At 37.5% G+C, this 12,657-nt stretch overlaps 1 protein-coding gene across 4 annotated transcripts in view; it reads right to left on the minus strand.

The window, feature by feature from the left end:
- Window positions 1-12,657, minus strand: part of atxn1a (ataxin 1a) — a 104,214-nt gene that overhangs the window by 26,599 nt on the left and 64,958 nt on the right. For 2 of the 4 annotated variants that reach the window (XM_032581660.1, XM_032581661.1), the window contains exon 3: window positions 9,014-9,131. The gene's annotated coding sequence lies outside the window, so the exon portion shown is untranslated. Of the gene's footprint in view, window positions 1-8,693; window positions 8,799-9,004; window positions 9,132-12,657 lie in introns of all 4 variants that reach the window. The other 2 variants (XM_032581663.1, XM_032581662.1) reach the window with 2 other exon arrangements.

Raw genomic sequence — 12,657 nt, forward strand, 5'->3', positions numbered from 1 at the left:
ATATTTCAGCCGAAGCCACAGCCCATTCACAAAACCACTAATCCACACACTGTTAGATCTCTCAGAGTCACACACACAAAGAAGCGTGCATGTATGTCTGCAGGATTAGGGAGGGCCTGCAATGGATGGACAAATCACTGCTAACTCCTCTTCTAATCCTTCTAAGTACACACAAGCACAAATGCACACGAGTAGCTAGGCAAACATGGATTCTTCTGTGAACATGCACACGCGCGAACTTGAACTCTCATTCATTTTTTTTTTTCAGCAGGAATGTATTTGCACACACACCCATCACACATAAAAAAAAAGAAAAAAACAAACAAAACAAAGATTCATCCAGACCCAGGCAGCAGGACATACGGGCATGAAACACCCAGACAAAAATTTCAAAGACAATACATAATCCTGCTTAAGGAATGTGGGCTGGTGTACTGAAGTGAACAAGAGAAAAGTGTGTGAAGGGAAGAGACTGAAGGGACAAAAGACGGTACAGATTAGAGAGAGAGAAAATTACTGAGAAATGTAATTAGTTCATTCTACCCAGAGAATTACAGCTTTTTCAATTCACAAAACATTCTACTGTAATTATTAAAATGTCAACTACTTCAAAAGAAAATGCAGATCATTTTTGAAACTAAGCTCAAATAAAAAAATAGTAACATTTTAAAGTGATATGATTTATTTGTGTAAGTTAAAAAGGAGTGAATCACTTGTGTAGTTACTTCTGAGCCTGAAGCAGCTTTTAGACAAAGCTTCACTGACTGGATGGATGAATTTCTAGTTTCTAGTTCTGATGCTCATTCAGCTGACTGATTTATCTTTTGTAAGAACTATAAGACATAAAAGACAAAAATGTGCAGAGGGTTATTTGATAGAGGTCGTCATTTGGAAACCAAATGAAAATTAAGAAATTACAAGATTATCTCAGTTGTTGCCACAAAATAAAGAAAAACTAATGCCCCCAATCTTTATCAGATTTTTTTAAACTTTAAAAAGTGAATCATGATGCTTATTGATGAGTTTGTCAAGTGAAAAGGGTGTGTGTTCTTAATTTTACTGGACTTAATGCATATGAAAAATGAAATTGGGACACAAAAGGTAATGTTACAATTACATTACAATGTAATGTAAGCTGTGTGTAAACCTATGAGGGGCCGTTTAGGACAAAATTTACGTTTTGTCTCTCACACACTACCAAAAACTCTCGCATACTCCAAAAAAGTAGCCACGCACACTCCAAAAAATTACGTTTTGTCTCTCACACACTACCAAAAACTCTCGCATACTCCAAAAAAGTAGCCACGCACACTCCAAAAAATTACGTTTTGTCTCTCACACACTACCAAAAACTCTCGCATACTCCAAAAAAATAGCCTCGCACACTCCAAAAAATTACGTTTTGTCCCTCACACACTACCAAAAACTCACGCATACTCCAAAAAAATAGCCTCGCATACTCAAAAAAATTACGTTTTGTCTCTCACACACTACCAAAAACTCTCGCATACTCAAAAAAATTACATTTTGTCTCTCACACACTACCAAAAACTCACGCATACTCAAAAAAATAGCCACGCACACTCAAAAATTACTCACGCACATTCAAAAAATACTCAAATTGCGTATACACACACTACTAAAATGTCACACACACACACACAAACGTTAACTTTCTCGCTCACATACACTACTATCAGCTCGCTCACATACACTGTACTAACAGCTCGCACATTCACAAACGTTAACTTTCTCGCACACATACACTGCTAACAGCTCGCACACACACAGACGTTTATCTCTCACATACACAAGACTAAAGTTGAACACACACACAGTACTAAGACTCGTTTTATGTATGTGTGAGAGCGAGACTTTTTATGAATGTGTGAGAGCGACACTCTTTATGAATGTGTGAGAGCCAGACTCTTTTTGAATGTGTGAGAGCGACACTCTTTTTGAATGTGTGAGAGTTGTCACGGAAGAGGCGGGGCAGTATTACAGGAATTATTAACCGGCGCCAACTAGTGCCGAAGAAGAAAGAGTTTGCTATACCGAACATGGCTAACTCTAATTCGAAACGAGAGAGAATTGGTCAGGCAGCTGCCATTTTAAACACCATTCTATCTTCTCCGGAGGCAACCAGCACTTTGACAGGCGCATTAAACGATTCAACGACTGCCCGCAGTGCTACAATCTGGCACCCAGTGGACAGATTGTACTACAGCAATTTTGCTATTTTTAATCAATCAATCAGATTCATTTATTTCTATAGCACATTTAATCTACAAGAAAGTTAAACGTTCTATATATATTTAAAAGCACAAATATACTAAGTAATAGAACATACAGTGAGTCAACAATCGAAACTTATAGTTTAGGATCTACGCATGCGCAGTTTGATCCAAAAATTATGCCCCGCCTCTTCCGTGACAACTCTCACACATTCAAAAAGAGTGTCGCTCTCACACATTCAAAAAGAGTCTGGCTCTCACACATTCATAAAGAGTGTCGCTCTCACACATTCATAAAAAGTCTCGCTCTCACACATACATAAAACGAGTCTTAGTACTGTGTGTGTGTTCAACTTTAGTCTTGTGTATGTGAGAGATAAACGTCTGTGTGTGTGCGAGCTGTTAGCAGTGTATGTGTGCGAGAAAGTTAACGTTTGTGAATGTGCGAGCTGTTAGCAGTGTATGTGAGCGAGAAAGTTAACGTTTGTGAATGTGCGAGCTGTTAGTACAGTGTATGTGAGCGAGCTGATAGTAGTGTATGTGAGCGAGAAAGTTAACGTTTGTGTGTGTGTGTGTGACATTTTAGTAGTGTGTGTATACGCAATTTGAGTATTTTTTGAATGTGCGTGAGTAATTTTTGAGTGTGCGTGGCTATTTTTTTGAGTATGCGTGAGTTTTTGGTAGTGTGTGAGAGACAAAATGTAATTTTTTTGAGTATGCGAGAGTTTTTGGTAGTGTGTGAGAGACAAAACGTAATTTTTTTGAGTATGCGAGGCTATTTTTTTGGAGTATGCGAGAGTTTTTGGTAGTGTGTGAGAGACAAAACGTAATTTTTTGGAGTGTGCGTGGCTACTTTTTTGGAGTATGCGAGAGTTTTTGGTAGTGTGTGAGAGACAAAACGTAATTTTTTGGAGTGTGCGTGGCTACTTTTTTGGAGTATGCGAGAGTTTTTGGTAGTGTGTGAGAGACAAAACGTAAATTTTGTCCTAAACGGCCCCTCATATAAACCAGCTCTGATGTACTTTATAATTTGTGTCCTATTAGACATGTCCTGTAATCTTTCAAACTGTTGTTCAAAATCATTTGAGCTTTCCTATGGTTTTGTAAAGTTTTTTTTGTACTCTGGCTTCTACGTATTTCACTTATTTTAAGTAAATTTCTACCATGACAACAAATCATATTTAAGAATAGAAAACGTCTAAAAAAAAAACCTGTCTGCAATAAATAACAGAAAGAAAGATCTTTCAAGATCTTTCCAACCAAAGATCTTGAAAGACATTTTGGAAGCCTAGATAATCGATTAAAATCACTTTACACATTAATTAAGTTACACCCATCAGAAAACTTTCACACACAAAGTTTGGTCAATGGTTCCTAATGTTGGGTTGAGGTCCCAGTCAGGGTTGCAAATCATCAACTGTGGCGTCTTGTCGTCCTTTACAAGAATCAAGGCCATATCAATATCGGTGATTCTAAAGATGTAAGTCACAAGTCTTCTTTGGTTCAAGTTCTGAGGTCAACAGCTGAAGAGTAATCTTGAGCTCAGCCAGGTCAACATGTTTTGGACGCATATAATATACATCTGCTGCTTAAAGTTCACAACTTGGAGGCATGATATTACTACAAACACCACTGTTTAAAATTCATAAAGATTTTCTACAAATGTTGCACCATTGACCCAATATCAACATTCCCTGTTCCCATAACATGGCACGCAGACTCCCAGTCTACACTGATAAAAATACAAACAACCTAACATGCAAAATGTTTGTAGGGGCTAGAACGCCAGGGTTGTTGGACCCATTTTCTGTTTAATTCAGTTAATAATTGAACCACTCAGACCTCATTATGGACTGTGTCAAGATCATTATAGTTATATAACAGCAGATTGAGTCTTTTCCCTCTCTAAGCGTTCTGCTGGTCGGTAGAGCTTGTTGGATGTATTTTATCTTCCAGCTCAGATGATGAGTCAGATCCTTTCAGAACTGAATCGGTTTGCAGACAGGTTGACAGGTGTGAGATGGGTGACTCTGGAGGTTTGCAAGGAGCACAGTGCTAAACATAACAGCTCAGGTGACAAATTTTAACACAGACACACTAAAGCTGCTGGTATAGCTTGTCATCATGTACACTGTTTATTTTTTCCTTTTCTGACAGAATAAAGGAACAAGAGCACACATTTCTTTTGCAGCCATACATGTCTTATATATGAATATGGAATTTGCTTAAGATGAACTCCACAGAAAGTAACAGAAATGGGAAGACAGATTGGCAGTAAGTGGCATGAACAGGCATGGCAGCATGTATTGTGTGGATGAAGGAGAGCTGAGTGACTGCTCAGCATGTGTTCTTGTGTGTGAATGACGTTCTCTACTTTTTGAAAGTCACATTGACAAAAGCATAAGACAGGCAGAACATGTTTGTTAAAGCACTCAGGTCTCAAAAAGCACAGCCAGTAGTCGTCAACATCAGCAAGGCACATATTACGTTAAGGCCAACTCTAGAGAGCATGCAACCATTATCCAAACAAATTTCAAACCCCGCACAATAGCCACACAAAGTACAAAACAGAATCCTGCCTGATGAACACTACTCAAACTCATGTACAGTACAGACCAAAAGTTTGGACACACAGTTGTGTCCAAACTTTTGGTCTGTACTCAGTTCAGACCAAAAGTTTGGACACACCTTCTCATTGAATTCAATGAGAAGGTGTGTCCAAACTTTTGGTCTGTACTGTATGTAGAACATGTGCGTTGTCTTTTTAAATCTGACCAGCTCTCTCAGTTCAGGTAGAAAGAAGAAGGGATTTCTCCAAAACACAGCTTTTGCAAAGAAAAACAGAAATAATTTATTCTAAATTCGAACTATATTAATCTGTGTGGGGCATTCTAAAATTAGATTTTTGCACAAAGTAGTTGATCTCTAATGGCGCAATTAAGCATTCAGGCTTGCAGGCGCATTGCAAATGTCAGATTTGATAGATTCCAGCCCCATTCCTATCTTCAGAGTTTATCTGTTAAACTAGTCAATATGTCCACTTTTTTTCTTATTTTTCAAATTAGAGATACGTCTGTCTGGCTTAGAAAACAGGAACTAATCAGAAATAATCAGGAGCATATCCTTCACTAGGAGTTCTTCATAATAAATGCAACCAATAAAGCATAAATGACAGATCATCATTGTGAATAATATACATGCAACTGAACATATAATGGAAAACAACTAAATAATGAAATATCCAGTGAGGATGTGAAGCAATCAAAAATCTACCACCTCACAAAGATGACGAGCATTTTCATGGAAAAGTGTTACAACTTTGTTATCGTCCCTCAAATTAGAATAGAATAGAATAGAATTCAACAGCAAGTAACAATTTGCCCAAGAGCTAAAACAAACTAGACTCAGCAGCACCTGTTCTGCAAAAACGGAGCCAAACTTTCAGCAAACCTCTGGGATAATACTCAAAACTCAATCCAATTCACATAGATTAAATGCATTTCTACCAAATACTAAGGAAATGTATGTGAACATCTAAATCAGAATGACCAGTGAGCTCTACTGCTGTCCACTATTTTAGACATTGAGGTGAAAGAGAAGGAAAAAAAGATGTGAGAAGTGTATAGAAAAGAGGACAGAGGGATAGAATCAGGATTAAGGTACAAGTAAATTAAGCCAATGATGATGTCATTGTGTAGTAGCAAGAAAGAGATAGACAGCCTAAAGAAAGACAGACAGGAGAGGTCTATTAGCTAATACAACTCATGCAGACAGCCTCCTGCTGCTTAGGATATTGATTCGAGGATATTGTGCTGAATGCTGTGTGAGTGAGTGATGGTTAAACCCTGGCTTTGGGCCTCAAGGCATAATATAGTACTACAACAGCTCCCTCTTTGCACAAGGCACTTGGTCTTTCTCCCCTTAGTGAGTGTGCGTGTGTGTGAGTGTGTATTTAGTCACATATATGAAAATTATTGAGAGACAAGGAGACATAAAGAACATTGAAGTGTTTGTTGTTTGAACAGTTATACAATATAAAAATGGCATGGTAAAATAATAATTTTGATGAGAAAACGTACAGATTGCGGTTCAGAACAAACAAGCAAACATGATGACATCTTAAGTAAAAAAAAGTAGGGTTGTGTGTGTTTCAAGAGGACAGCATAATGGAATGCTTTAGTTCAAGATTTGCCAGCAGCACTTTTCCCATACGCCTTGGAGCCAAGATTTCCCCGGCTGGCCAAGGATACTACTAACTCTTTTTCTCTCTCTCTCAAAGGCACTCACACTTCTTACTGTTTGAGCGGCAGAAAAAAACGAGCTTGAAGTGTGAAGAACAGTCTTGCTCACTTAAAGGAGCACAGTCAAAGTGAAAAATAATAAAATTAGAACAAAAAAGGAAATATATTTTTGTGGTAGCAGTGCTTCTAGGAAGTAAACCTTATGCCATTGGAAAGCTTGTGAAAGGATTGTAAGAAAAATGAATTTGTGGGTTGCGTACCACAATTGAGTAAGTGAGTTGAACCATGAAAATTTTGCCAACTGTTCTCTGTCAATGGCAAACAGATTTTGGAGGTGGTATTGTGATGGTGTGGGATGAAATCTTCCAGTCATCAATGGAGGTCATGTCAAAGCAGATCGATGTCAACATGAGACTCTATGACTGGCAGCAATCCCTTATATCCACTCTTAGGAACCAGGAAGTCATTTGTCACCCCTACGCCGGGGGGTTTATCAAAGAATTACTCCAGAATGTGGATGTAAGGTCAGTTATTAATTTCAATCTCAGCCTCATTGGTCACTTGCAGGATCAGCTTGGATGTGCTATTCTTGTCAGAGTTACCAACACAATCACATTGGCTAACTTTACACAACGGACAGTTGAGGAATGGGATGTTATCCCCATCAGTTTTTGACCAATTTGATGGAGAGTATGAGGTGGTTGTGATGGCATAAAATTTGTCTGCGCAATGCTCAGCCCTTGTTTGCTAAATGTGTACATTCATAAATTGCTAAGATGTCTTGTTTCTTCTAAGACAACATCAAACAAGAGTTAATAGCATAGCTATGAGAGAAAGAATTTTTTTATGGGTGCAGCTCACCTAATAAACTGTGCTGCTCAACCCGCCAATGCATTGTCCTCATAAACGTTGCAACATTTTGAGGAAATAATAGGTTGACATACAAGAAACTAGATACAGAAAAAGCACAAGGGAACAGAAACCAAATCATTCTTATAACTAACTCTTCAGGAATGAGTTGGCCAAAAAAAATGTCTTTATAACATTAAAAGTGCCGCATCGAAACACACAAGGAAATGAGCAACCATTAGAATGAATTATTATTCCATAACGTTGAGACTCTTTTTTAATGAAAGTATTACCTGGACAAAATAATAGCCACAAATACTAAAGTAATGGCTCCCAGTTGTCTCTTTGGATTGCCACAATCTATTGGTAACTCAGTTTTGGAAAGGTTTCTAGTCATTGTATAAAATGATTACCCACAGAGTTGGAAAAACTATTTCCATTGCACAAAATGAACAGTGCAGTATGTTTTCCATGATAACTTTATGTTGAATTTCCCCGGCTTAAAGCAACTAACAAAGCAGCTTTTCACGTGTTAAATATTAAAATAAACAAAAAATCATACAGAAAAACAGCAATGTAAAGCTCATCTTTTAGAAGGGAAATCTGGAGCAGCTGACAATTTATTCTATTGAATAAAGCAAAGAAACAGATAATTTCAAAAGTCATAAAAAAAAAATGCCACTATCTTAACTAAAATAGCTGTTTAAGTTGATTTTCATGACTCACTTGAAAAAAGCCTGGGTTCATATCCTTGACCTTACATATGTGCTCAGCTGAAACGTCTGTTAGATAATCGCCAGCAGCTCCAAAGCTGCTACACTCTGCAACTGACCCTGCAATCTTAACTCTCAGTGGAGACAAGGAGTGAGAACGTCTTCCCTTGAGATTAGCATTTCTTCAAAAATAATAAATGTAAGCAGTTCAAATGCAGAATTCATAGTACTTTGTGGATTTTCCGGTATTTTGAGAATAAAATTGTTTCTATAGTTAGGGTTTCATGGAATCTTTCAGACTGTCTCTGAGCAAACTTGGTTTCAGTTAACCTAAAGATTTATCTCCTCCAATCACAGTGAATGCAGTAAACAAATCTTGTTATCTTCATTAGCTGAGTCTCACTGGCTTAATTTGAGCATCTGAATGAGACCTTCTTATCTATCTCTGTAACGTCAAAGAGCAGCTGACTGAATAAGTGATACATCATATTGTTTTGGTCAACTAATTATGCTGCATAACAGATAATGAAGATTAGACAAGAAAGCCACTTACTATAAGATTTCAATTATACTTGTAATATGATGTGGTTCAAAGCTTAAGCAAAGAAACAAAATTGAGATTATGAGGTGCCACTCCATTAAAATCTCAAACTCACTTTACTCGACATTCATCTGTGCAGTTGTCAGATTGACGGGTTTATCAGTAGAACTGGACTCCTGGCAATGCAGAACACAAGGCTGGAAAGTCCTTGATGCCAGAGCTAATAACATCAGATTAAACATGACAGTCAGACTTACAGCTTTTAGGCTGGAACAGCAGTGTGACAGCAGTTTGTCTGTAATGACTCAGCAGTGAGCCTTGTCTTGTAGCTAGAGACACAACTTGACCTGCAGCTAACTTATCCATATCTGAAGAGGAACTGCTTAATAACACAAGTAGCTGAATATTCAAAATGCCAAATGTTACCATTCTCACCTCATTCACCACAACTGCTCCAGACTTCCTGGTTTTGTCAGCAGGCAGCCAAGGCCATGGAGAGGTTTCCAGACTATATCCCTCAATGAGGAACGTGGACTGAGGGACTCAGCACTCCCTGGAAAATAAAAACATCAAATGTTAAACTAAACATGTGAATAAAACATTTCATAGCGTTGATGTGATGTTTTAACCTTTGATAACAAAATATATATCCTTGTAAGCATAAGAAAAAAACACACAACACATTGAAGAATGCCTTCGTAGAGAAAGCTCAGGATGTATCTGTATGTCTGCTAGTGAGAGCCACAAATTGCAAAGCTGTTATTAACCACCATAAAGTGTGAATTTTAACACTTCCTTCAAAAAACATTTCAGGCAAAAAGCCTTGAGGAAAAAAAAAATTGTCTTCACTAACCTATTCTCATCACGACACAGCACACCTTGCATAAGGAAAGACTATTTTATATCTATATAGAGACAGCAATGGTTTAAGGAATTATAGATAATTTAACATAGACTTATAACATAACCCTAACTCAACTTTGCAGTTAAAGAATAAGGATGATTTTTCTTTTCATAAAAGTTAGTATATAATGTTGTTTCCATTTTCTACAAAAGGCTAGCAAAAGAGATTTGTGGTCAAAACACCTAAAGAGAAATATTTATGCTGCACTGCTTAAAATTGAAGATAACATTATATTAATGTTGGTGATGGTTTTTTCAATGGAAGGAAATGAAACTCAGAAAAGTGTCATATTCTAAAAAAAAAAAATTAAAAATCCTAAGAGAGGGGGAAAAAATCACCCCTAGTGTTTCATCAGTCATTCTTCAGACAAACACTGCTTAAGCAGGAGTGATTAAATATTAAGATGTTTAATTTTGTGACGTTTAAAATTATTAACACAGAGATACTGACAGTACTCAAACTGTAAGAGCAAGATGTGATCAGAGGAATAACGTCACAACGACGTTCCTAAAGCAAAGCTTTAAAATTGTAAGAGAGTAAAATGGTGTGCTCCTGATGTCACCATCAAACAGGTTTCCAAAATCTGCTTAAACACCAGTGTTAGTGTAAGTAAACTTCTGAATTTGGAGAAAATCTTTCCTCTCAAAAGCAAATAGAAATGATTCTGCTAAAGTATAGAACTAATGGAGTCTGATTTAATGGAGGATTTTGAGAAAAAGAAAGTTGTTTCATGTCTTTTTGCATAATGTAAGAAACTGCCTAGTTTTATATGAAGGGTAATAATCAGAAGATGCAAATACATCTGATGACTGACAGTTATTATTCTAATCGACTGAGATCAGCCAAGATTCACAGCTCTTATAGATAGGGACATAATTTATTGTTCAAACACTTAAACATTCTCTTTGATGGGTTTTACACTTGCACTTCACCTAGGACCTGTCAAATTAAAAGTATCTCCAGATCAGCTTTAAAGACATCAAATGTGCAACACGGCGACTTGAGAAACACCCACATAGACCGTAACAGACAGGTCAGGTGATTGTCGACAGCGTACACATACTCTGTGGGACTAATTAATCTGGTTGTCTTGGAATGATGTGGATGTTACGGAGAAACAAGGCACAAACTCCCTGCTGTTAATCAGCTGCAGTAGGGAGGATGGGGGGGTGCCAGTGAATGTTTAGGGGATTCCACACATCCTACTGACCCACTTTTTATGAGTGTGACAAAGACAAAAAAGGAGTTGGCAGAGTGGGAGTGAATGTGGGCGACTCTCTTATTGTTCTAAAGCACTCTTACAGGCAACCAAGGCAGGAATTACAGTCTGAAGGATACATTAGTGACAGCAGGAGATGCCTTTCCATGCACGCTTTTATAATATGCATGACGACTCAATTCTACAAAGGATTGAGAGCTACTGTGAGCACAAAGTACAACAATGGAACAGTGAGGCAGAGAGAGAAAAGGAGAAAATGAATATCCAATGTCAGATGTGAGAAAATCAATCGGATTCTGTGGTGGGTTTTAGTGTAGAGCTAAACTAAAGCCTTTACATGAATTAAACTGGCTTTACACACAAAGCAGGAGGGTTTGAATGAACAAAGTTGTTTCCAGAGAGGAGTCATAGGAGGAAAAAAGTGGATGACTACTGAGGGAATAGATTGAAAAATGCCAACTAGCAAAGGAATCTATCAAATCTATCAGATGATATACAGAGAATGTAGCAACGAATTGAAAGATAGCTAAATGGTTAGAAATGTAGAGGAAATCCAAAGCGAAAGAGAAGGAAAAGTGGCGAGAATTAAGAACACAGAAAGAGAGGAATAGGAATGAAATAGACCGGCAAGCAGTGAGATGGAGAGAAACAGATGGTGGCAGAGAAGAGGCAGATATACAAACTCACTGGGAGAACAACACTGGCAAAGCCAGCGAGGCACAGCAGGGAGTATAAAAAGCTGAAGAAGGTCAGCAAAAAGGGTGGAGGAAGATGATGAGGATAAAAGCAAAGCAGGACAAAGACTGAGTTATGCACCAAAAAAAACATTCACCAACTTTTTTGGAAAAACACAAGAGAAAAGTTATTCTATGCTATCTAAAAATGTTTACAGTATGGCTTTATGATAATTCAATAAATGAAAGATTTAGGTTTCTTGAAATGTCTGCACAAGTCCAGTAAGGTAATGTGCATATACAGACCTCTTTTGTTGATGAATTTGGAATCTGTGTGCATCCAACATGACTTTTATCAAAACTGAGAATTTGAGGCATGATTCAGGTTTAAAAGTGCATATAAATAAACACAAAAAAGAAAAACACACCTGTGTACTCGTGAGAACAGGAAAGCTTTGAGCTTGTTTTCCAATTCATACACATTTTGTTCTGATTTGAGGTCTACAGGAAGCTGGCTTCAGAGAACAGGGCCTCAGTAAGTAAGCGCATCCTCAGAAGGCTTGGATCTAATTTTGGGAACAGCTAAAAGGTCTGCACCTGATAACCCGAGAGAACTGATGGGGTTTTACACAGTGAGATGGTCAGAAATTTACAGAGGGACAGCAGTCCATTAGCTACTCTGAACTATTATGGGAATGGAAAAATGATTCAGATTTGAACGGAGAAACAATCATGCCACTTGAATGGAATACTTTTACATTCTTGTGCTTCTGTATGAACTCTGAGCATCATAATCTTGTAGTTTAATTCTTACAAATCATTCCTTGTATACTGTTGTTTTGCAGTAGCCTTATCTATCAAAAATTGACACAACATCAGTTTGAGAGACATATTTGAAACCTTGTTTTATTCTTAAGGAGTAAAAAGAAGTTGGATGTTTGGGGTGATATAATCAACAGTGACTGAGTTCGAGTACAAAACAATTCCAGGATGTCCAATGTCTTCATTAACTTTTACAAATTTGAATGAATGAGGTATTAAGTTGGGGTTATGAAGGATAAAAAATGTAATAACATCACATGGTAAGTACAGTGGAGAATCTGTGATCTCATTTTTTTTCATTCCAAAGGATTTTGTGGCATTATGGATTCTATATAAAAAAAAGAATAATAATAAAATCTAATGATCTGTGCAAGAAAACTGAACATTGTGCCTCATGGCTGAATGGTAGAGCAGACGCACAACAAACAGAGGCTACAGTTCTCAATGCAGTTGCCCCAAG

Source organism: Xiphophorus hellerii, chromosome 13 (genome assembly GCF_003331165.1).
Source record: "Xiphophorus hellerii strain 12219 chromosome 13, Xiphophorus_hellerii-4.1, whole genome shotgun sequence".
NCBI classification, from domain to species: domain Eukaryota; kingdom Metazoa; phylum Chordata; class Actinopteri; order Cyprinodontiformes; family Poeciliidae; genus Xiphophorus; species Xiphophorus hellerii.